The 27,012-nt window shown below is 38.8% G+C and overlaps 1 protein-coding gene and 1 long non-coding RNA gene across 3 annotated transcripts in view; one reads left to right on the top strand and one right to left on the bottom strand.

Annotated features, from left to right (window-relative positions):
* Positions 1 to 8,100, top strand: part of LOC140505643 (uncharacterized) — a 124,794-nt gene extending 116,694 nt beyond the window's left edge. The window contains exons 2-3 of the long non-coding RNA XR_011967586.1: positions 7,670 to 7,790; positions 7,882 to 8,100. This is a non-coding gene — a long non-coding RNA (uncharacterized lncRNA). The remainder of the gene's footprint in view (positions 1 to 7,669; positions 7,791 to 7,881) is intronic.
* The window catches only part of MTUS2 (microtubule associated scaffold protein 2), a 729,368-nt gene that overhangs the window by 163,189 nt on the left and 539,167 nt on the right, over positions 1 to 27,012 (bottom strand). The gene's annotated exons all lie outside the window — the stretch shown is intronic.

The following is a 27,012-nucleotide window of genomic DNA, read 5'->3' as shown; positions in this document are numbered from 1 at the left end:
ACACAGAGAGCTAAAATTCAAGAATGACTCCCATCTTAGTAATAAGTTGCTTCCTACATCTTGAAATACAACCAATTTCATTTTTTTGTGATGGCATTCAGTTTTCATTATGTCCTGTATCTGTAAATTCTTCTAAGAAAGTATTCATGTTGTAGACACTTGAAACTTCTATGTAGTCTACAAGCCTTTGAACTCTTTGATTTCTTATTCTTAATCTATGTTTTCCAATAAATTTCTCACCATCCTCATACTGGAATTGGAAAATCTATGCCCTGGGAACAGAAGCTGTAAAAAAAGTCAGCTGGACTAGAAAGGCTTTGTATATAGACCCAATGACTAGATCAGGGGTGGGACTAGATGCTTGTCTGATGAACAACCTAGTGAAGTTTTAAAAAATTTAATTTCTTTAATTACACTTAAATAAAATTAATAATTTAAAAATTAATTTAATTTAACTAAAGAAACATTTCTGAACTGGCTAAAGAGTCATGAACTTTTTGGCTATTGCACTTGAGTAAGGCCATAAAACTAGTAAGAGATGAACTGTAGACTACATATAATCCTTATTTCTTAATTCTATCCAGCAACCTTACCATGATATTACACTGTTAAAGGAAGTAGTAAGAAGACAGATACTAACTCATATTCTAAAGGAGCCCACTGATTCGAATATAGAAACTATGGTCAATAAGTCTTCTTTAAAAATTTAATTTAATTTTTTAGACTGGTCTCCTGATCTCTTAGAAGTTGGAAATGCAGTGACCATTTACATTCTGATCAACTCAGAAGGTCTGACGTACTGTGTTTCCAATTTGGATTGGTTTGCCCTTCTTAGGCATGAAGCATGATGCCAATTGTCCCGGTCGTTGGGGCTTTCCATATTGTTACCAGCAACAGTGGGGACATGATTGAATCAACAGAGCTCTGAAACTCCTGAACACAAGCAATCCTCCAGTCTCAGCATCTTCAGTAGCCAGGACTGTGGGCATTCAAGTGTCATACCTGTCTCATTCACTCATTTTAACCAAGCTCATCATCTGGATGTTTTTTGAACAGTTTTCTTTTTCCTCCATGAGTGAAGGAAGCTGTAATGATGATAACCCAAACCCAGTTAACAGAAAATGAAGTCATCAAATTTGTAATGATGCCTATGAAATGCTAATAGGCCTAATTCACAGTTTATTGTGTGTTATAATAAAAGGAAAGGGGTACATAGATGATGCCAGCTGGCCCCTTATGAAAAGAGTCATTTCAGAGCAGTTCCATTAAGGAAATATTGGGTAGGCTGTAGCCCAGAGCAAGAAACATATTATGGAGCGTAAAATATTATGCTTCTCAGTGCAAATAAATACAAAAGCTGAAGACACCCCCAACAAAAATCATATACTAACAGTGACTAATGCCCAATTCCATTCAAAGGATTATGTACCAAATATAATAAGATTATCTAGCAACAATCATAAACAATACACTTTTTAATATGATGTTTCCATACTTACACTCACTCCTGTAAAACAATTCTCTTTACAGTCAATTTATATTGTGCCTTCCCTCCCTCCTAGATTATGTATGCATTAATGTAAAATGATGTCTGATAGAGACACTAAGTTTGCTTTGAATAATTTTGGATGGTGTGAACTTTCAGCTGCTCTGATGATCCCATGTACTAAAATGGACTGGGGGTGGGGTGGGGGGTGTCCAACCTCTGCATGCATTTACAGGAGGCCAGCCCCTGGAGAAAAAGGGTTCTGCAATGCTTATCTTCCTATCCACATAACATAAAAACAAAGGAAAGTAACTGTGTATTGGTTTTCCTGCCTCAAGTTGGAAATCTGATGTGCTCAGCTGTGTGTGCATGTGTGTGTGTGTGTAGTCATATCTCACTAAACCCACAGAATGAATCAGGTGGTGGCTCTGCTATTAAAATAATTAGAAAAGAACAAAGCCAACCTCCTCAGCCCTACCTTTTAATTTAACTGCTGGTGATATCCATCATTTCTTGGGGGTCTGTCACTAAGCTATACACTAACTAATGGAAATACATTGAGGTTCATCCAAATTAATTTGGAGAGAGCTATTGTCTTTCCATCTAGTTCAAGCTGGTGGTGTCATGAAGATACTGGACCAGTTCCTGAAGCTGATGCTGAGGAAGGGGGGAGAGGAAATAGAACACTGAATGGGTCCATAGCAATTTGCTATGACTTAAAAAGGTGAACAAGACACTAATTATCTGTAAAAGGGAGAGAATGACACATTGGCATATATGCCTTTCTTCCCTACTTGTGTTTCTAGATGAAAGGATTCTCCACTTATTCAGATGAACAGTTGTAAAAATAAATAAAATACTAAATTCCATAATGCCTTTTGTAGTCTAGTAGAGAGGGAAATATGTCATATCTGATATATTTTGGCTAAAAATTGCTAGCATTTATGCAGCACTTTAAGGTATGCAAAGTGCTTTACATATGCCAAGTCATGGGACTCTTACTGCCAACCTGTGAGGCAAGGTGCTATTATATCTCAGTTTTACATATAGGGAAACTGAGGCTGAGAGAAGGTAAGTGACTTGCTCAGGGTCACACAGCTAATAAATGTCTGAGACAGGATTCAAACCAATGTCTTCTTGACTCTCAATCTAGCACTTTATTCATTTTGCTACCTGGCTGCTTAATAAATTGAAATTATTTTAAATGATCAACTTATTAGCCTTTGTTTTAGGCCAGTTCTGACTTAAGCCAGACTAGTAATTCAGGTTTGGCACTTAAGTCCCTCAAGAGGGAAATTAATTTACTATACCGTCCTTCCCTCCCTCCGTTCCTCTCTTCCTTCCTTTCCTCCTTCCTTCCTTCCTTCCTTCCTTCTTTCCTTCCTTCCTTCCTTCCTTCCTTCCTTCCTTCCTTCCTTCCTTCCTTCCTTCCTTCCCTCCCTCCCTCCCTCCCTCCTTCCCTCGTTCTTGTTGTTTGTGCCTTTATGTCCCATAACTCCAACCCCGCCAGGTAGAAGAGATCTCCCAAGAGCCATGGATAAAGATCTCCCTATTACAGCAATCCTTAAACCTATCTCTTTTAATTTTGCAATGTCAAAGGAATAGCCAGGTCAGGAACCTACAGTCTCTGCTCAATGAAGTTTGTATGATCTCCCTTTCAAGCTGTGGAGGGAGGATGTTTAAAGTCTTTCCTGTTTTCTAACCCCTCCCTCAGTCAGAATGGGGGCTATGGAATTAGACATCAGCAGAAATTCATTTGCTACATGATGGTACTGCCTGCCTGTGAATTGAGAACAATCTCCTTTGCTCATTAAATTTTCCAGGCAACTACCAAGGGAAGTTCCTTTATCTGGTGAGAGTCCTAAACAGCTACACACTCATGTAAAGTGTGCTCAGAGTGCTCAAGTACGGAGCAACATCATCATTTATCTCTAAGCTAAGGAACACAAGACCCTACATCTAAGGCTGTGGAAGGGACCCCAGAGGCCATCTAATCCAATCCCCTTATTTGATATATAAGAAAACTGAGGCTCAAGAAAATGAAGTGGTTTACCCGAGGCCATATAGTTAATCAATATCTAAGTTGGGATTTGGATTCATCTGGCCCTTTTCTCTTTACCACATTGTATTTCCCTCTGTACTGGAGATACCTCAAAGATGAACTGTGTTCTACTAAGTACTTTTTTGGGAGTTTGAGTTAATAAATAATAAACATGGTGGAAATTTGTAGTTTCTACATCTCTCAGTTAATTGTATGACTATCAATAGAGTGATCTTAGGAGGCTTGCCTATTTTCTTACCCAGATTTTCATCAAGCATAATACCAATATATGCATAGATCATTCTCATAAAGATTTTATAGATATGATAAATCAGGCAGATAGAGAGGTAGTTATTGTTGCTTTCTTGGTTGCCTTCTTCTGCCTTAATACTGTCAATGATCTTTTCCATTTGAAGGGAATCTTTCATTCTTTGAAATATATTGAAAACTGTTCTCCTGATTACCTTTAAAATTTTGTCACCATCAGCAGAGATTTTTTTGATATGTATTTGGGCAGGACTACTTGCTCTTTCCAAATTCATTTTTTTTTGGAGTGCTACTGTCAGCATACTGAGATTGGGAAAGAAGTGCTTGAATCCAGATATGTTGGTTCTACTGTTAGGATGACGAACATAGCTTCCTATAGAAACAACAGCAAACCAGTTTCATTTCCCATCTACCTGTTGTTTTAGAGCCATCTATAAATACCCTTAGGAATATACAGTTAAGTTGGGTCTCATGAAGATTTTCACAGGCTTACTTTCTCCTCTACTTTTTTTTTGCTGTCTTGTGAAGTGATAATACTTATAATTTCTCATTATTCTCCTCTATAATATTCTTACAATTCTAATGTAATTCTAATTCCAAACGGGTTTTGCTCTCTGCTTGGCTGAGGTAGTTTTTGTATTTGTCTACCCTCTTCACTGTGCTGATTGTTTAATGTTGGTAAAAATTCTCTAAAGAAAGATGAAAATAAAAAATCAATATCTTTTCTTTTATCCATATACCATTTTCAGAGCCACCAACTCACTTAAAAAGTTTTGTTGGAATAACTGTCATTACATATAATTTCTTCTTATATTTGCTCTTGGAGGCAGTCTAAAGGGCCCTAGACTGGCACTCATCAGGACCAGGTTCTAGTCCCTGCCTTGCCACCAGTTTGATATGATCTTGAAAACTCTCTGGGTCTCAGTTCCTATTTGTAAAAGGAGATCAGAATATATGACATTTAAGGGCTCTTTCAGCTCTAAATTTAGGATCCTATGACCTAATTTGGTGTACATTTTGACCACTGATTCAATCACTCAGATATCTGACTTCACACAAATAGCTGATATTGAAATAACTCCTATATTGTACAATTCAGTTCCTGTTTGATAAGATATAGTCAATTTCATTTTTTAGGATACTCTTTAGTGCTCACCATGATTTTCACTTTCTAAGTCTCATCTTTAGGTATTTATTATATAATCATCATCATTATCATTTACATAAAAGCTTTAAGATTTGCAAAGTACTTTACAAGTACTATCTTATTTGACCTTCACAATAACACTGAAATGTAGATAATATTATTATCCTCATTTTACAAATTAGGGAACGTAGGCAAATGGACTTTAAATGACTTGTCCAGGGTCTCATAGCTAATATCTGAGGTAAGATCTGAACTCAGGTCTTCCTCATTCCAGCTCTAGGATTCTATCTACCATACTACCTAGTTGTATGAGGCTTCAGATAATCTGCTTTTGGCACCTTTCATTTCTTAATTTCAAATGAAAATTTCTAACATCTCTCATTGTTACCTACCTCCTTTGTCCACTTGCTCAAAAGTCCTATTCACTCTATTCTAACTTCTTCATTCTCTCACATCCTTGGCCTTTGGGCAGCAATGTCAAACAAAGTCCTGTTTTATACCTATATTTCCTTTGTTCCTTTTGGGGCAACGAGGTGGCAGAGCAGATAGAGAGCAGGGCTTGGAGTCAGGAAGACTCATCTTTCTGAGTTCAAATCTGGCCTCAGACACTGACTAGCCATGTGACCATGGGTAACTGATTTAACCCTGTTTGCCTCAGTTTCCTCATCTGCAAAATGAGCTGGAGAAGGAAACAGCAAACCACTCTCGTATCTTTGCCAAGAAAACCCCAGAAGGGGTCACAAAGAGGTGGACATGACTAAAACAACCTTTCATTTCTTTTATCTGCTGATATCTCAACCTTGCTAATCCCAGATAGTGAGTTATCACCCTTCCCTGCTGCTCCCATCTGCTCTTTCTCCTCCTACTCCTCAGCCATTTCCTATTACTGGAGGCAATCATAGAACCACATTGTCTGAGTCTACTTCAGATTCATGGTGTATGTAGCAGGTTCTGATTAATATGAATAATGAATCCCCAGAAGTGGTCTATGCATTCCAATCTGGCACTATTCAAAGCTATAACTGTATAAAATGTGGTCATTAATTCCAGCCCAATGGAAATACACTTTGCTAACTGAGGCTAATCAGGACCAGGGACCTAGGTATACATACAGTTAAGAAAAAAACTCATGTTTATTGTTCTCCCCATCCCCACCCTCCAATTAGATTATAAGCTCTTGGAAGGCAGAGATTGTTTTATGCCTTTCTTTGTGTCCCTAGTGTTTAGAATAGTTCCTGGCACATAGTAGGTGCTTGATACATGATTGTCAACTCTCTTACTTAGCACTTGGATGTTTACAAACTACTTGGCTCACAATGACTCTAAAAGTTAGTGTAGAAAATATCAGGAAGGGTCTGGTCAAGTTTAAGAGGGTTCAAGGATAAGATTTTTCTGTTGGCATGAATAGTATCTCCTAGAAGGAGCTATAAACATCCCCAGTGATTCTCTATTGAGGATAACTGAGTTATGGCATTTGAGGATGACTGAAATATGGCTCAACTGAGCTATGCTGATGGAGTTGACTTTTAAAAGGAAGAGAAGACACAAGCTGAGAGACACAGAATAGAGAGGGGTTATTCAACTCTAACTCCACTACACTTCTAGCTTTTGTCCCTCCTTTTGCTCCCTCTGCCATAATCTAATTCAGGTCCTCATTACCTATTGCCTAGATAATGGTGATAGCTTCTGAGCTGGCCTTCCTTGCCTACGTTTCTCCCTTCAAGCAGCTGCCAAGATAATTTTCTTAATCCATAGACCTGACATCATTCAAAAACCTTCCACGACTCCCCATTGTTTATAAGATAAAATATAAACTCCCTTATCCCCAAATCTAAGGTCCTTCATCACTTAGCACAAACCTGTCTATTTAAGTCTTATTCCAGTCTTGTTCTCTTTCTTATATAACTTAGTCCATTGGTATGGGACTCTCTCTTCATTGGGGGAGATGAATGTTCTGACTTTGCACTAAGGAGCTGGTAAGAATTGGAGAGAAGAGACTAGTTTTCTGGCTTCCAACTTCAAGAGAGAATTCACACTTTCCCATACTCTTTTCAGGTCTCTGAAAGAAGAAAGTCTCTGGGAAGAAGTTGACATGATGGAAGTGTTGGTTCCTCTACATGGCAGCTTCTTCTCAGTGTCTCTCTCTTTCTCTCTCCCTTTAGGGACCTGAAGAGTATCTGGAAAGACAGGATTCCTCTCAAAGCCCCAAGCTGGAAGACCAAGATACCTCTTCTCTTCAATTCTCACCAACTCCACTCCTTAATGCAAATTCAGAGTATTAAGCAATTAATATCCACCATAGAGGAGAGAGTCCTTTGAGTTTGGACTTAAATACTTAATTACAACCACACTAGACCATTATCTATTTCCTAACCCTTTTCTATCTCTTCTATGCATCTGTACATGAAGTACTGTGTAAATGCGAACATCTCTTTATTTGTGTATTAATTTATTTACTTTTTCAATGATATGGCTCCTTTGGATAGAATTTAGGACCAGCTCAGGACAAGGTTCTTTCCACTCATTCATTGACCATTTTCATACTAAATGGTGACTCCCTTACCTAAAGCTTCTATAGCCATACTTCCGAAGTAAGGGAATGATATTGACATTAGAAACAAAATTTAGGGTTTTAATTGATGGGTGGTATAATCCTTGTAATCTGTTACTATATCAAAATTCAAATGGCTTTGGAATTTAAATGGACAAAATTTTCCTACTCATCTAGGATAAAGGGATTCAAAGCACTTCATTTTGTTACGGCCCTGACATGGAAGGTGAGACCTTGTTGTGTATGGAAGCTCTCTGGTTAGTCTTCTTACTGCTTCTATCTGCAGTCTCACAGACAGGTATGTTTTACAAGTACATCCTTGCAGGTATATTGCCAGGGGCTATGAACATTTTTGTCCTGATGTTTTCTTTCTTTCTTTTTTTTTAAAGGGCAACACAAAAACAACCCACTAGCAACAACGCAGTCATTAATCTGAAAGGATTTTTTTTCCCAAAATGCAACTCTGTTCCAGGCTTAATTACGTGCAATATCAGTCAAGGTATTTAAAATGGTTCCCACGATGGCTTCTCCTGAACAACTTCATATGTCTTGCATGAGTAAATTTCCCTACTACTGAGGAAAAGTAAAAGCTGAAAGTGAAAGAGAAATGGGCCCTTCTGTCCTTCGTTTAAATGGTCTATGAATAATTTTACAGGGAAACAACTTTGGTTTCCCCAGATAAAGGTGGAGGGCAGTACAGGGTAATGCTGAGTGCTCTTCTGCTGGGAGAACAATGAAGTCTCTCCCCCTTCTGAGTCCTTGGGAGTAAAATCTCTCCCTCTCCAAACATAAGTGAGTAGACCTAGACTTAAAGGGCCAGCAACTGAGTTGTTTCTTAAGACAAGCGAATGATAGCTGGCCTAATGAGAGAGCCTATTCAGTGGGGATGCAAAGTCCAAACCCCCCGGAAACGATCATACTTTCTAAAACATCCTTTCCATCTTTCAAATCAGAGCATAACTTTTTTCCGGTATGACCGCAAAGCTAATAAGAATAGTGCAGACATTTACTTTCCCTTTAGAAGGGCACTTCTGTGCCCATTACCTTCCGCAGCAGGGCCTTTGTTTAGATTACAGGCTCACCCTGGCTACCTTGGAACAAAGAGGGGAAAGTGATGAGAACATCAAAGGCCAATCACTCTCCCCTTCCATTTTCTCTAGCTCTGTGACTTGCCCAGGGTCACACAGTTAGTGTCTAAGGCCAAATTTGAACTCAAGTCTTCCTGACTCCAGGCCCAATGCTCTATCCATTGAGCAACCTAGTTGCCTGCATTGATATATATGGACATACATATTGATATATTTATGTATGTATATGTGTGCGTGGATATATTCAATTTTCACATCATTTTAGCTTTTTTTCCCAATGATTGATTTATCCTTCTATGTGACAAGAATGTCTTATGTAATACAAAGCAAATAAAACAGAAGATATTTCCCAGTTTCAGATGCTTCCTGGGATTAGCAGTCCCACCTTCTCCAGGGAGCCCTTGCTAGACTATCTAGCCCAGGTTTATCCTCCCCACTCTGATCTCCTAGAGATGGGCAAACAAGAGAAAAATCCAGTTCTCTCCTGTTTTTGTATGCTTTTGTAAGCTAAGAATGGTTTTTGCACTTCTGAATAAAGTTTTATTGTATTTTTAAAGGTAAAAACCATTCTTAGCTCAAAGGCTGTACAAAAACATTTGAACAAGAGGCTTAGTTTGTCTTAGAGCACCCACTGTTTGAGAAATGATCATACCCCCTTTCATACTGTTTTCCATGTACCTTTTTTTCTTCAATGAGACTGTAATACCAGGAATTCAGTGAACACTTCTTAAATTCCCATTGGCTCTGCATTAGGTACAAGGGATACAAAGACAGAAAACAAAATGGTCCCTTGCCCTCAAGCAACTAATAGTCTCCTGAGGTGAGGGAAAAGGACAAAGATAAAACATGCACACAGATAAGGAAATATGAGATCATTTGAAGGAAGAAATATTAACAGTGGTGGTAAGAGTCAGATCAGGGAACGCTTCATGAGGAGGTGATAACTTAGGTAAGCTTTGAAGCAAGATAAAGATTCTGAGAGGCGGAGATGAGGAGGAAACATATTCCAGAAAGAGTGGTAACCAGTAAATTTTGTTCGAGAACCAAGTACTCAAAATGCAACTTCAAATCATTTGGCGATAGGGAAGAAGGTGGTAGAAACCCTAGAACACTGGGAGGTGATTCCTGTGGATATTGGTAGAGAGAGAGAAAGATAGAACTAGACCAGAGAGTAATTCACCTGATCTGTGGGTTACCTGGGGAAGAAACCACTGTCGATTAAAATCCAATTTAAGTCAGCCAATAAACATTTATTAAGTGCCTACTATGTGCCAGGCATTGTGCTCAGCACTGGAGATACAAAGAGGGGGAAAAGACAGTACCTGCCTTCCAGAAGCTTACAATGAAATGAGGGAGGCAATATACAAACAAATTTATACAAAGTAAGATATATACATACATATACATATATATGTGTGTGTATATGTGTATATATATGTATATATATACACATATATACATCCACACACATACATACACATACACATATACACACTAGAATTAAGAGGGGTTGGGGAAGGCTTCTAGTAAAAGTTGGGATTTTAGTTGAGACTTACAGGAAGCCACAGGTAGAGATGGGAAGATAGACCAGACCAGACATGGAGGACAGACAGGGAAAATGTCCAGGACTGAAAGATTGTGTGTCTTGTTCAGGGAGAAGTCAGGAGACCAGTGTCACTATACCAAAAAGTAAGTGTTGAGGTAGTCAGGTGTAAGAAGACTAGAAAGGTAGGAAAGGGAAGGTTCTGAAGGGCTTTGAATGCCAAACAGAGCATTTTATATTAGATCCTGGAGGCAACAGGAAGTCAAGGAGTTTATTGATCACAGAGTGATCACCCTTGTGATCAGACTTGTGCTTTAGGAAAATCACTTTAGGGGCTGAATGGGGAATTGACTGGAGTGGGGAGAGGTTTGAGGCAGGCAGATCCAACAGCAGGCTATTATAATAATCCAGGTATGAGGTGATGAGTACCTGCAATAGAGTCGTGGCAGTATCAGAGAAGGGAGCATATTGGAAAGATATTGCAAAGGTGAAATTGATGGGTGTTGGCAATAGTTGAATATGAGGGGCAAGAAATAGTGAGAAGTCCAGGATAACTCCTAAGTTGTGAACCTGAGGGACTGGGAAGGTGGTGCTGCCGTCTCCAGTGAAAGGGAAGGTAAGAGGCAGGGAGGTTTTGGAGGGAAAGCCAGTGAGTTCCATTTTGGACACACTGAATTTAAGATGTCTACTGGGCAGTCAGTTTAAGATGTCTGGAAGATGTCTTGGAGATGTGAGAATGGAGGTCAGCACAGAGTTTGGGGCAGGATAGGTAGATTTGAAAATCATTGACTTAGAGATGGTAATTAAATCCACAGGAGCTGCTGAAATCACCAAGTGAAGTAATATAAAGGGATAAGAGAAAAAGACCCAGGACAGAACCCTGAGGGATCCCTATGGTTAGAAAGCATGAGCTAGAGGATTCAGCAAAGGAGACAGAGAAGGAGCAGATAGGTAGCTAGGGGAGAGAAGAACCAGGAGAGAGTGGTGTCCCATAAACCTAGAGAGAAGAAAATATCAAGGATGAGAGAGTAATCAACAGTGTTAAAGGAAGCACAGAGGTCAAGCAGAATGAGGATAGAAATAAGCCCATTGAATTTGGCAACTAAGAGATCATTGATAACCTTGGAGACAGTAGTTTGGTGGAATGCTAAGGTAGGAAGCCAGATTGTAAGATATCAAGAAGAGAGTGAGAGGAAAGAAAATGAAGGCTCCTAATATTTGAGGAACTAAGCTACAAAGGGCAGAAAAGATAATAATTAAGGACAATAATTAGAGAGAATGGGAGGAACAAGCAATAATAGTTATTGATAACTAAATACCATACTCAGTTGTTTCTATGCCCCCCTCTTATATCTGGTGCCTTGATTCAAAGCTTCATTCATCACCTTCTTATTATAGCTTTGACTCCAGGCTTGGAAATAGTTTGCGCAAAAATTCATGGAGGAAGGAAGTAGAATGTCAAGTTGAGAGAGCAGTTGGTAGCTCATTTTGGCTGGAACATAGAAGACATGCAATAGAATTATGAGATAAATTTAGGAAGGTAAACTGAAGTTGGACTGTACTGGACATTAAATGTGAGACAGAGAAGTTTGCATTTTATTCTGTAGGCAATAGGGAGCCACGCAGAGGAATGCCAAGGTAAAATCTGTGCCCCAGGACAATTAATTTGGCATCTGTGTGGAGGATGGCAGGGAGAGGCTAGAAATAGGGAGGCTATTACAAGAGCCTAGGCACATCATAATGAAGAACTAAACTAGAATAAGGGACAGATAAGTGGAGAAGAGGATATATTAAAGACTGAAATGGAGAATTCTTTGATGAATATAGAGGGAGGAATCAAGGAGGGAGTTAAGTCAGTGTTAAGAACTCTTAAGTTCTCTGTGAGCAAGAATTCTGTTTTAGGTTTCTCTTGCATCCTTCACAGGGCTTAGCTTAGTAATAGGCACAGAGAAAGTGACTTACTTTCCACCCTTATCTTGAATGTATATAGTTACTTGCATGCTGTCTCATTAAAATGTGAGCTCCCTGAGTTTAGGGACCATGTTTTTTGCTTTATGTTGTACCTCTAGGACTTAGCATAATGCCTGACACATAGTATGTGCTTAATAAATGCTTGTAGATATGAAAAAATGCTCTAAATCACTATTAATTAGAGAAATACAAATTAAAACAACTCTGATACTATACCTACTATACCTACACTGGCTAATATGACAGAAAAGGAAAATGATAAATGTTGGAGAAGATGTGAGAAAATTGGAATGTTAGTTGTAAACTGATCCAACCATTCTGGATAGAAATTTAGAAATATGTCTAAAGGGCTATAAAACTTTGCATATCCTTTGATCCAGCAATACCACTACTAGATCTGTATCCCAAAGATATCATAAAAAAGGGGAAAGGACCTACACATACAAAAATATTTATATCAGTTCTTTTTGTGGTGGCCAACAACTGGAAATTGAGGAGATGCCCATCAACTGGGGAATGGCTGAACAAGGTGTGTTATATGAATGCAATGGAATATTATTGTGCAATAAGAAATGATGAGCAGGCAGATTTCAGAAAAACCTTGGAAAGACTTACATGGACTGATGCTAAGTGAAGTGAGCAGAACCAGGAGAACATTGTACACAGAAACAGCAACATTGTGTGATGATCAACTACGATGGACTTAGCTCTGTTCAGTGATACAATGCTACAAAACAATTCTAAAAGACTCATGATGGCAAATGCTAATCACATCCAGAGAAAGAACTATGGAGTCTGAATGCAGATTGAAGCATACTATTTTCACTTTGTTTTTGTTTTTTCTTTCTCATGGTTTTCCCCTTTGGTTCTGATTCTTTTTTTTTTTTACAACATGCCTAATGTGGAAATATATTTAATATGACTGTACATGTATAATCTATATCAGATTTCTTGCTGTTTTGGGGAGGAGGGAGAGGAAGGAGAAAAATTTGAAAATCAAAATCTTATAGAAGTGAATGTTGAAAACTACCTGTACATATAATTGGAAAAAGATAAAACAGTATTAAGGGAAATTTTTTTTTTTAAATATTTGTTGACTGACTCAAAAAGTATTTGTTGGATTGAATTGAAAACACAATGGGCAAATTGTTTCTTTTTGTTGGTACCCCTTATAGTATTAGTCATCAACAAATATGAAATGAAATAGCAATTGTTAAAATAGTTTTGATTTCCAATTTCTGAGGGAAATGATTGTTTTTCTATCATATTAATAGCCAATAATTAAATTGGGGAGATCCAAGCTTTATTTCCCCATCCTATTTCCTTGTCTAACTTCACAATGACAGGGCTGATGGAAGATAGGATTAATATTCTCCTCATTCTGGGTATTGCTACTCTACCTAACTAGATCAGATTTCTAAATTAAGGAGAAACTCCCAGGTCACTGTCTTGCATGTAGATTCTTTATTTAGAGTGCCCAAGTCTGGGAGCAAACTAGAAGTAAATCACATGATCAAAGATTGTTAGAATAGGTCCAGACCTTCATTGCAATATTTATTCCCATATTACCTGTTAACCAATCAGAGTTGATTGCCACCCTCTGGAATACCCACTTTTCCAAAGCCATATAAAACCTGACCCTGCTGCCTTCATTGTCTTTGACATTCGAGAGTGCCACTGACCTTTTATTAAAATACTTGCATTATTAATAAAATAACTAATTAGCTAGAAATTATATCTTTAGAACTTTTTAAAGGTCACATTTCTATATACTTTGTTCCTTTATTGTCTATTACCTAACTTCATTAGAGCCACTGAGATAACTGGTTTTTAACATTTTATGCTGTCTTTGACTCAGAGGACTAGGCTTGCTGGCTGCTTTCTGCTGCTGCCTTCTGAAACTGCAAACTTCCTTCCTCTGTATGCTCATGGTCCCACAGATTTTCCTCTCTTGTGGTGTTTGTGAAATAAACTCTCTCTCTCTAGCCATTACCAAGGCAGCATATAAGTGTGGGTGTTCACCCAGAAACCAGCCCTTCTGGGAACTGCAGACTAGCTATGGAGGGGACTCTAGCCAGCTATGCATTCTAAATTAGTGTCCTCCCACACAATCCTTTCTCTGAGGAGGAAACTAGTTTAATTCAGAAGGGTCTGGCATAGCTGAATGACTAGGCAACTGCTCCATGTTCTAGCTAGCAATTGTAGCTAGAAAAAGGCTTTAAGGTTTGCAAAAAAACACCTCTTTATAAATATTATCTTGTTTCATCTTCCCAACCACCCAAAGTGCTATTATAATTCCTGTTTTATAAATGAGTAAACTGAGGCAGAGAGAAGATAAGTGACTTGTCCAGGGTCACACAGCTAGTAAGTGGGTCCTATAGCTGGTAGTTATCTGAGACCTGATTCCAGGTCCAGCTTTCCATTCACTGCACCATCTATCTGGTGCAAGAACACTGTGACTGTAACTGAATAGCTTGACCTTCTTTTCATCATGATTAGAAAAAACACTTACTCTCTCCCCCTCCCCTCCCCTACCTCAGCCCTCCATCATCCTCATCTTCATAGCTTTAATCTATAGCTGTGGATGATTCCTGTCATCTAGTAGCATGATTAAATCTCTAAGAAGTTAAAGTTATAAGGCAGACTTGTTAAGCCCTCTTCTCTTTTTCTCTCTTGTCTCTCCCTTTTTTGACATCTCCTTTCTGCCATATTTTCACATTCTTTTCTTTCTTCCATTTTATTACTTAGTTCCTTTTCCTCTATAAATGTGCCTGTGGTTTAAGGGCCTGGAGGGTAGCAGGTGATCATGGGAGACCATGCCCTGGAGGAACTTCTGCCCGAGGCCTTACCCTCCTGATGGATGACTGTCTTTACTGGAACACTATTTCAGGAAAATTCTGGCCACACTTCACTCCACTCTCTTCTTTCTGGACAATTCCTCCGCTATATCTTCATCAACAGACAGTTTCATGATCCATGACCAAATCAATTCTTCCATCTTTTGTGAGTGGGCTGTGTAAATCTACTCCCTTATGGTCCCACTCAGTATCCCTGTAACTTCCTGTACCAAAGTGCCCCTCTCTGGCTACTGCTCCTCCATGTGTGTAATTTCCCTCATGAGAATGTAAGCTTCATGTAGGCAGAGACTATATTGCATTGATATTTGAATCTCCAGAACTTAGTGTAGCATTTTGTATGTAATCAGCATTTACTATCTCATTCATTCATTCACTCATTCAAAGTCCATATCCAGTGAGAATAAATGCATGTCTCCTTGTCCAGGATAAGCATATAATATGGGTCAAATCTCATTAGCAATGAAAAAAATCCTCAAAACAAAACACTTTGTACTACAGAATCAGTGACTCACTTATTCTAAGCAACAGGGAGAATGGCAAGGGAATAAGTACTTATATACTGCTTACTGTGTGTCATGCACTGTGCTAAGTGCTTTACAAATATCTCATGAGGTAGATGCTGTATTATCCCCATTTTACTGCTGAGGAAACGGAGGCAAACAAGAGAGTAAATGACTTCCCAGGATTAAACAGCTAGTAAATGTCGAAGGCTGGATCTGCACTCAGGTCTTCCTGACTCCAAGCCTAGCTCTCTATCCACTGCACCACCTAGCTGCCCCTAGTTGACACAGCAAAATTCCAGAATAAAAGAATCTGGATATTCCCTTAAAATCTGGCCAAACTGCACTTGACCAGAATTTTGTTTACCATGTATCACCACCATGGTGGAGAGAAAACCTGCCTTGGTGCCTCTGACACATCCTGGCTATGTGACCTTGGGCAAGTAACTTAATCTCTCACTGACCCAGGCAACTCTTTAAGGCTACAAATTGCCAAACAGGTGGTGCTCTGTATTGATAAGGAGTGATTCTTTACTGGGAGTTCTCTTATCCAATGAAATCACAAGTCTGGTGCAATATTATCTCTTCCTACCACCCCATCCCCAAACAATAACAAAGGGCCTTATGTAATTGACATTAGCTGTGTTATTTTTTTTTTACTTGCTAGGAGGACTAGTTTGCTATTCTTGCTATTCTTTCTGAATAAATGTGCAGCATAGGCTCTGGTCTTATTCTCCTAGCCACCATTTTCAGTTACAGGTGGGGTCCCTTAGAGGCTGACTGCTACATCTACCCCCTCAGGGTTCAAGGGATCCTGAATGAAAACGTATGAGGCTATTACTCATAAGTCCCCATTAGTGTCCTTCCATTGTGATTATCAGTTGATATTAATTAGTTAGCCAGATGCAATTTGCTTTTAGAAAAGAATATTTACTAAGGTGGTATAATAGGAACAATTGGTACAAAACGTTCGTTCTTCCCAATTCTCTAATTCACTATCCTACCAGTACATAGAGAGTCTAGGGGGAAGTAGGCTTAAATTTATAGAGTACAGATGGCAAAGGGAAAATTCACAGGTCTTGTTGTTTGAAATCCTTTTTTCCTCCTTTATGAGGTACTCATGAAATTCCCTTTAGGCATGGTATAGTTTTTCTCTTGGACTCACTACAGAATTTTGAATTTGCCTTTCCTCAATTTGTCTAGTCTGTCCTCTTCTTCTCATGCAAACACTGAACATCAGCTATGACCATTCTAGGGATACTGCTAGGATGCTGATGAAAAAGCCCAAATCCATCAACTCCCCACAGTTCACAAGGTTGTCATCTGGTCAAGACAGACTTTGCTCCTTTATAATCAAGCAATTCCCTTCCAGGGTATTGGCGGGCACTGCTTCTACCATTATGCTATCATACATTCAAATGCTTGAATATCAATCAGTAAACATTTATTAAGTACCTACCATGTTTCAGGCATTGTGCTAAGCCCTACAGATACAAAAAGAGGCAAACAACAGTCCCTAAACTCAAGGACCTTACTATATAGCAGGGGAAACAAGATTCAAACAAATATATAAGAAACAAGCTATATATGGATAGATAGATAGATATGATATGATATGATACAATATGATAAATAGGAAATAAATAACAAAGGGAAGGCAGTAGAATTAAGAAGGGTTGGGGAAGGCTTCCTGTAGAAGGTGGATACTGGTCATTCCTGACCTCAAACCCAACAGACTTATACCCTTTCCTATCCTGTTTTCAAATCTGCAACACTGTCCAGTACTGTGCTAATATTGGAGTTTTCAATTGCTGGAGGCAACTAAGCATTACAGTGGTTAGAGCGCTGGGCCTGGAGTCAGGAAGACCTAAGTTCAAATCCAGCCTTAGACACTTAGTTGTGTGATTCTGGGCAAGTCAATGAATCTGTTTGCCTTAGTTTCTTCAACTGTGAAATGAGGATAACGGCATTTACTTTACAGTTTATGGTATTGTGAGGATGAAATGAGATAATATTTGTAAAGCACTCAGCACAGTGCCTGGCACATAGTCAGTGCTTATTCTCTTCCCTTCTATATCTTCTGGAATCGTGAGAATCCAATGAGATGATCTTTGTAAAGTGCTTTACAAACCTGTAAGTGCTATATAATTGCTAGCTATTATGTTATTATTTAAATTGCTTCTCCTGTTATTTGAAGGGAGGGGAGATATTCCTGTCCTACTAAAGCAGTTCATTATACCTTGTTTTAATTACAAGTAAATACACAGATATTTATCTGGCATTGCCTAGCCCTCACTTCCCATTATGCTGACAGGCTCCATTACTCAGCTAACACTTGAATTTTTATTTTTCTGACTTAAATATCTTATTGAGCAGCAAAGAATAATGGAAACAAGACTTGATTTGTAGGTAGGATACCAGGTATGAGTCCTGGCTCCAGTACTTAGTAGCTATGGGACGATGCATAAAGGCAGCTAGGTGGTACAGTGGACAGAGGTCTGGGTATGAGCAGGAAGACTCATCTTCCTGAGTCCAAATCCAGCCTCAGACACTAGTTATGCAACCCTGGAAAAGTCACTTACCCCTGTTTGCCTCAGTTTCCTCATCTGTAAAATGAGCTGGAGAAGGAAATGGCAAACCACTCTAGTATTTTTGCCAAGAAAACCCTAAATGAGGTCATGAAGAGTCAGACATGACTGAAAAAAATGAACAGATGATAGGTAAGTAATAATGAGAGTTCACATCTGCGTAGTTTTATAGTTTACAGCATATTTTATATACATTATTTCATTTAAATCTTCACAACAACTCTATGGGGTAGTATCTCCATTTTACAGATGAGAAAATTGGCTCATAGACATTCAGAGATTTTTTCCAGGGTCACATAGCTCTTGAGTGTCTCAGGCAATATATGAACCCAGGTCTTAGAGAGAGAGAGAGAGAGAGAGGATGAGCTGAGGTACCCAACTGACTGGGTCCCCATTCAAACAGCTTGCACTACTCACAGGTTAATATGGTCTAATCCTGAGGCTAACAAGAGTTACCATGAGTAGTTTAGGAAAGAAATTTAGGAAAGAAAGAGCTGCTAGAGCAGCTCTGGAAGAGCACTGATACGCTATCATGGTGGATGAAGCCAGTGCAGTTGCCATGTTTAACCAAGTTATTTGTGAATTTGCAGCTGTTGAGTTCAAAGTAGCCCTGGTCTTGCTAGTGAAGATGCATTATTACCTCAGGCATTATCATCGTCTTCAGGCACCAGTTACATGAAACAGTGGCTGAAGGTGGGAATCATTCTTTCTGCTGTGTTAGTTTCTGAGCTGTATTCTTCGTTAGAATATCCCAGAGGCAGAAGAACAAAGACAGGAAAGGGAATCATTGCAAACTGAAAACTCTTTGATAGCCAATGAATACAGAAACACCCCTGGTCCATGCCTCACTGACATTTTCTACTTTTAGTCTGGTTCTCCAGGGGCCAGACCAGATGAGGGCATCTTGGCACAGAGCAAAGAGCACTGAGTCTGCCATCAGTAGACTCACATTAAAATTTCATCTCTGATAGGATCTCTATTTGTGTGAGTGTGGGTTGATTTTCACTTAATCTCCCCAGCCTTCAGATTCTTTATCTGTAATATGAAAGAATTGGTTCCCTCCAACTTTCAATCAATAATCCTATGACTCTGAACCCTTCTCATTATGTTTTTATGATAATTAAACACATGGCAGAAAAGCACTTTTCACTGTAAGTGAATCCTAGCATTCAAACAACTGCCAGGAATCCATTCTAGCCATATGCTACTTTCACAATCTAGATGTGGTACAGTAGAAAAAATGCTAGATTGAGAAACAGAGGTTTCAAATAGCTGCACTGCAACTTACTATAACCTGTGTGACTTCAGGCAAGCTATTTAACCTTGCTGGAAGTTCACTTCTTCATCTACAAGGTAATTTACTATATGATCTATATAAAGATCTAGATGGGTAATTCCATGATTTTAGATGCAAAGCTATATCCCATTTAAGGTTGACTAAAAAGGTAGTTATTAATATATTATAATCAATCTTCACTGTTAAGTTGTAAAGTATTTCTGTGAAGACAATTGTTGGAGGGGATGTGGGAAGACAGATACAATGATGCACTATTACTGGAATCCTGAATTGGTCCAAATATTCCAGATTGGAATTTGAAATTATATCCAAAAAATCACTAAACTGTGCGTACCCTCTGACTCAAAAATGCCATTATGAGGTTTATACACTAAAGGGATTTTTAAAAGACCTATTTAAACAAGGATTGAAATCAGAACATTTTGTTACAGCAAAGAATTGAAAACTGTGGGGAAGGTCTACTAACTCAGGAACAGCTGAACAGATGATAGTATATGAATGAAATGGGATATTATTGTACTTTAAGAAATGACAATGGGATAGATTCAGAGAAACCTAAGAAGTGAGTGGAACCAAGAAAATAATTTATGTGACTACAACATGATAAAGAAAATCACTTCTGACAGACTTAAAAACTCTCTGATCAATGCACTAACCAACCAAAGAACTGACAACAAAGCTTGTTACCACCTCCTGACAGAAAGGTGATAAAACAGAATGGGACATATATTTTCAGACATGGACAATATGTGGATTTGTTTTGCATGGTTATACTAACTTATTATAAGGGAGCTGTTTTTCTCAAGAAGTGCAACTTTGGGGGAGAGGAAAGAAGGCTAATAACAGTGATTCCCCCCCCCCCCCCAAAGGAAGACAATGTTATCAATGAATCATTTAAATACTTAAAAGAGCTCAGGAGGCTCAGAGGGTAGCAGATAAGCAAGACAACTTTAGAATTAACATGCTCTCCTGAGTATTCTTAAAAACACACACACACACACACACACATACACACACACACACACACACACACACACACACACACACACAAAACCCAACAACAAACACCCAAGCTACATGTAATGAGGTTTACACTTTCATATGCAAACCTCTTCTCTGCTCTATCTTATATGGAAATACTAATGTTTTCTCTTAATTGCCAAGTTTAGAATGATACAAAATTAAAAATAAACTTTTATGATATCCAGTTATAGCACATTTTCCTTGTGGAACTAACAAAAAAAGCTGTTCTGCCTAATATCATGCATTTATGGGACAAATTAAAACTCTCAGATGGGGATACCTCTACCCATTGTTAAATCACCACTTTTCATTATAGCTTTTGAGTAGTCATTAGTTAATTCATTAATACCTTTGGCTCTAGACTACCAGTTTGAATCTTCCACTAGAATTAAACTCTCAGTAAAAATTCTCAGAAACACCTTCCAGAAACAATAAATGGAGGAGAAAGGCCTATTAATCAAGATATGAGAACAAAAACAAAGATTTTCTTTCTTTTCATTTGAGTAAGGGGCTGCAATTCAGCAAACTGATTGAAAATGTTGGAAAGCAACTAAAACTTGGCTTTTTATTGTGGAGAGTAATAGAACTTTCTTTCTAATTATCTGAGGTAGAAAAGATGCTATGAAATTTGTACTCCTTACTTAGAAGAGGTCCTTAGGGGTTGATAATGTGAAATCTCAGTAAGATGAAAAGGACCCTGGACTATGAGATTCCCACAAAACCTGCTTTTGCTGCGTCTGGCCTAGGCTATGATCTGTTTGTGGATTTGCAACTGGCTGCCTGTGACATGACCAGAGATCTTGACAGCACTGACAACAGAACTGAGTTTATCATGGCTGTTTCTTGTCTTCTGGAAATTTTCTAGCATTTGCTTCAAAGGTATAGAATCTCTTGTACTGAAACAATGAACCAAGACCTAACAGCCACAAAGAAACAAGACTGAGCAAAACCCTTCAATGAGCCTTCAAGATCTGAGTCCCAGGTGACTTAAAATAGCTACCGCCTTTGGGTCTTGAGACACACTCGTGCAGCATTCAAGTGGAATTCTCATTGCAGATCCAATTCATACTTGGAAAGAAACTTTAGAACTGCCTCCAAAGAAAAGTCAGGGAAATCCTATCAAGGCCTATCAGTTTAATGAGTATAAGACATCTGGTGATAGTTCTTATTTTTTCAAAATAATGTGTAGCAGCCAATATCGTTCCATCATTCTGAGTCTAATAGCTTGTCTCTGTGCTCTTGACAAGGCAGTGGAGGATGGTCTCTCATTTCCCCAGAGACTTTATTTTCAGGTATAGATTGTTTTGACTGCTTTGTTTGTGCCACACATAATTGCTTCTGTGAATTATCTCACAGCACACCAGTTACAGTAGGCCACATAAATCTTATTCTTGCTGTCTCTAGAATGTGACTGTCAAGAATTAAATGAGAAAGGAAAACAAGTTGGGTGTTTTCAGTTCCATATCTTGCTTCAGTTTAATTTGTAGAGCAAATCAGTCTAGAGTTCATGGTATTGGGTCAAAGTCTCAGTGACAGGGGTCTGGGGATCTGGCTTTCAGCAGAAAGAAATCTACAGTCTTTCTTTAGACTCTTAGGGCTGGAAGTGATTGAGAAGTCATCTGGTCCAATCCCTAGCTAAAGCTGGAGCCCCTTTCCCCTCATCAATCACATTCCTATCAAGAGATTGTCCAGCTTCTGTTGAAAAACCCAGCGATGAGGGGTGGGGAGGGATTTACTTCCTTAATTTATTTTTGGACAGAATAAATTGTTTCTTATATTAAGGCAAAAATCCAACACAATGGAGCTTTGTTCCTAGTTCTGTTTTCTGGGGTGAAGCTGAAAAAAATCTAGTCCTTTCTTCCAAGTGACAGCACTTAAAATACGAGAGGAGAGAAATCATGTACCCTCCTAAAACAAGTTTAAATGTAGACAAATGTAATATGGGAACTCCTTTGGAAGGAAATCCTTCAGGGCTTTGTGGATGAGATTCCACTTCTAGCTAGTGGCCTGCAGATGTCACTATTGTCATTCCTTACAGGAGATGGTCTCCTAGATGGGCGCTAAAAAAAGAAGCCTGAAACTTTTCAGTTGACTAAGAAGAAATGGGTTGGCCTAGAGTTTAAAGCACCAAAACAGATTCCCGGCAAAGAGGAAGATTTTGAAACATGAACCAAAAATCTCCAGTTTGTTTCTAAGCCTAAGGGTATTTTATTCATGCTTTCCTTAGCCAGGAGAGGCATGTCCAGAATCATTTCAAAATGGAAGAGTTAATAGGGATTTTACATTACCTCAGACCCAAACCCTTATTTGACAAGAGAAAAAAGAATCTCAGGCCTAGAAAAGCAACATGACTTGTCCAAGGTCACGTAGTTGAGTGCTTAATGATAAAACTCTCCATGAGGAAACTCCAGGAAAACACTGCAACCAGCTTGTACTGGCTTGGTAGAGCGGATGGCTAAATTTTCAGTGTGAGCATTTGCAAATCGGCAAACACTACAAAACAGGGCTCATTTACTGTTCTGTTGATTGTCAAGATTTATGAAAGTCATGGAGAAAATACTAATCATTTCAGATTAAATTGAAAAGTATATCTTGCAGAGAGCTGGTTGTTAAACATTTACCAGTATATCCCTGGGAAATTCCCTCTACCAGAGCAGGTTGTCACTCACCAGCACTTCCCCCACAGTCTTAGAAAATTAAGTGACATACCCAGTATGTGTCAAAGATAGGATTTGAACTCAGGTCTTCCTAATTCTAAGACTACCTTTCTACTCATTATTCTATGATACTTCTAAATCATCCAGTTCATGTTTTACAAATATGATTTTCATATATCCCTTTGTACTCTGCAGTAGCTACATATTGCCCCCACAGCTAGGGGGTTTAAGGTGGCCACAGGGCTTAAACTAGATCTCTAGGCTGGAGAGAGATAGAGTCCTAGGGATTGTTCATCTGGAATTTTCAAACATTTGAAATTAAAATAATACAACATTGATTTGGATGCTCTGAGAGAAACTGCACAATCACAGATCTTAGTGCTGGGACAGAACATGAAAAAGTAATCGGATTCAGCCTCTTGCCTTTTTTAAATCAGGTGAATTCTTATTATCCCCATTTTATACTGAAGGCAACGGAAGCGCAGAGAGGTTGAGAAATTTGTCAAAGGCCACACAGTAAATGGCAGAATGAGGAACCTGAACCTGGGTCTCCTGCCCCCTTTTCACTACTTTGACTACTCAGTTTTAAAGGTGGCTGGTGGTGTTCAGTCATTCAGTCAGCTTCTTGAGGGCAGGGGCCATCTTTTACCTTTCTTTGTATCCCTTATACTTAGCACATTGCCTGGCCCATAATAGATGGTTAATAAAAGCTTGTTAATTGAGTGACTGAAATTTATCTGGCTCTGGAGAGGTGAAGTCATAGAATACTTAAGCTGTTCTCTCATTATCTGCTCATTTATCTTAGGCTGCAATACTTAATCCTGTTTGCGTCCTCCTTTCCAAGTTCCACAATGGATGCGTCCTGTTAGGTTATCTCTGTTATTTTAACAGGTTGTATGGCACCATCAGCCTTCCTGCCTCTCAGTGACAAGAATATGATGATATTTCAGGTATTCTGCCCAGAAATCCTCTGTGCTAAGGTCCAGAGGCTTAAAGATCATCATTCTGTAAAGATAACTTCACTCCTGGGCCACTCTCCCAGAACAATTCATCTGAACCTTTCCTTGCAGAGGATTCATAACTTTAATTCATCTTGAGTTCTCCATATTAACAGTCTTTGATATTACCTGATAATGCTGTCACAAATTTTGACCTGTGGGCTCCTGAGAGGTAAAAAATGTCCTTCAATCACTCCAGGGAAATGACCACTGCATAATCTTTCTTGAGTGTTGTTTATAGAAGCAATAAGAAAAAAATCATTATTCCTTTAAAATGGTCATTTTTATTATTGAGGAAAGCATCCTACAAAGAATGGCTAGGATACAGTCACTATGTGGGGAATTTTGTTCAGTGCAGAGTTCTGAACCACCTTTGTTGAGTAATGAAAGTAATGGCTTCTTTTCTTGCTTTTGAAGATTAGAGGGACCAGCTTGGTCCATGACTCACCAAACGTGTCCCATATTACCATGTTTACACTATCAGGGTTACCTGATCCAACTAGGCATGAGACAGCCTGGAAGAGCAGAAGTTACCAAACAGCTAAAAAAGGGCTGATTCCATGTTATGTGATATTATATTATACTCATATCATATGTATTTACTTGTTATAATTACAAAATTATTCTTTTCTCACTCATGAATATCCATTCATTGTTTCATTCTTTCAAAGTGGAATATTTTTGGATAGTCAGTTCAACAAGCATTTCATTTGTTAAGTATCTACTGTGTGTCAAGGACTGTGCTAAGTGCTATGCTCCTACTCTGCAAGTTCCTGCTCTGTGTTTATTATGTGATGGGGGGGGTATTTTTTATTATTGTTTTTGTTCAAAACTGTGACTTCCCTGGTAAAAGGAACTATTCCCAGTGAATGAACTCACTCTACCAGTTTAGGTATCCATCATTTTGTGAACTTATAGTCTTAGCAAGTTGCTGGGGCACTGACTAATGGGCTAAATGATTTAGTAGTGACCCTGTGCCCAGGGCCACACCGTTAGCATGTGTCAGAGGCCAAACCTGAAGGCAGGTCTTCTTTACTCTGAGGCCAGATTTCCATCCAATCCTCTCAACTACTTCAGAATAAAAAACATAGGATGCTTTACAATTAAAAACAAAAATCCTTTTTTTAACCAACTTTGTGAGATGGTGTAAATATATGCACGCGTGTGGGTAAGTATATACATATGTGTGTTATCAAAAGATTCCCCAAATATTGACTGGCTCAAGGATCCCTTTCTTTGTTGTTCCTAGGGGAAGGAAAGTGGAACATAGCACCTTCCCTCTGTGGATTATTTTCAATTTATCCTGTTTAACGCTTATATGGGCATAGTTGTTTTCCTACTGAGTTCCTTGAGAGCAGGTACTGATTTTTACCCCTCTTGGTATTACCATAGTGCCTGGCACATAGTTGACACAATAAAAGTTTTCTGGCTGATTGATGGACTACACAAAATCTTTCCAAATGACCCCAGTTCTTACAGCTCTTCTCTCCTGCATGGAAACTGTGCATATCCTTTATAAATAGTTGTGTCTACAGCTTTCCCCTAGCAGAATGCAAACTCTTTTAGCTCAGGGACTGGTTACTGTCATTTTATCCCCAAACCTTCCACGATGCCTAGCACATAGTAGGTGCTTAATAAACTCTTATGGAATTGAAGTGAATTGGAAATTCACTTTGGAAATTGGAAAGTGAAGTGAATCTGCTCTAAACACGAACCTTACCTCTCTCTGCTTTTGCCTTTCAATTCCAATTCTATTACTTCTAAACTCACCCCACTCTGTGAAGTGTTTCTGTAAAGTCTAACATGGTGCTTTTCATTTAGAATCACAGAATCTCAGAAGTGAATGGGCCCTGATACCACCCTCTAATTCAGCCCTGTCATTTTAATGAGGGAATGAAGGCCCATAGAAATCAAGTGACTTGTCACACAGAAGGTTAGCTGCCCAGACATAATTGGAATTCTTGCTTTTTATTCCGGTCATTTCCTGCTAATGCACAATGCCATTACCAATATCTCAAAAAATATTCCCTTGATTTTTATTATTCATACTAGCTTGCCTTCTTTTTATTACCATTATTTTTATTTTTAAAATAAGCTTTTTTATTGATCACTTCTGTTTTTTACATTACTATAGTTATTCCCCAGTATTTATCCCCCTCACCCATCTCCTCCCAGAGAGATCCATCCATGTAACCAATAGCCTTTTTAAGGTAAAAAAAAAAAAGGAGGAAAAACTCAGCACAACTGATCAATACACTGAAAAAGTCCCCAAATATGTACAATTTGTAATGCCTATAGACTTTTCGCCTCCATGAAAGAGTGAGCTGGCACACACTAGTTGCTTAATAAACACTAATGGACCAACTGACCCAAGTCTTCTGTCTCCAAATTCAATGATCTCATTCTAATACAACTACCTCATTACAGTAGAAGCCACAACCAATTCAAGATAAAAAAATGAAGCCAGATATTCCCTTATCTACAATGAAAGCCAGCTGAATTTGATATGGCCAAAGCTGACCTGCACAACTTTTTCAGAACCATTTCTATTCTGTAAAAGCAAGGGGTACATGAGTAATATTGAAGCAATGACTTAGGTCATATACCTGTCAGGCACTAGAGGGTGCTCAAGAGTAGATCGACAAGCACCTGTGGTTTCCCCAGGACAAGCCAGCAAGAAGATGATGAAAGATTCAACTTGAAGCAGCAGAAGTGAGAGTCTCTGGGAATCACACTCATTAATGTACCACGCAGAGTTCTGCAATTGTAGCTCACAGCAGATCTGCCTGGCCTGTGGTCTGCCTGCTCATGAAATGCCCAGGGGCCAGACCTGCTGGGAACTAGCTCACGTGCCAACTTGGTGTTGGCACTTAAAAGTGACATCTCAAAATTCCTTCCTAATTCTGGCTGAAGTGTTGTATCACAACTGACAATTTTCATGGCAGTTCCGTGTCAAGAAATGGAGATTCACAGGACAGCAAATAACAGTTTTTATCT

The sequence above is a fragment of the Notamacropus eugenii genome, chromosome 5 (genome assembly GCF_028372415.1).
Source record: "Notamacropus eugenii isolate mMacEug1 chromosome 5, mMacEug1.pri_v2, whole genome shotgun sequence".
NCBI classification, from domain to species: Eukaryota; Metazoa; Chordata; class Mammalia; order Diprotodontia; family Macropodidae; genus Notamacropus; species Notamacropus eugenii.
Note: the sequence above shows the minus strand (reverse complement) of the source record. Positions and strands in the feature narration are given on the sequence as shown.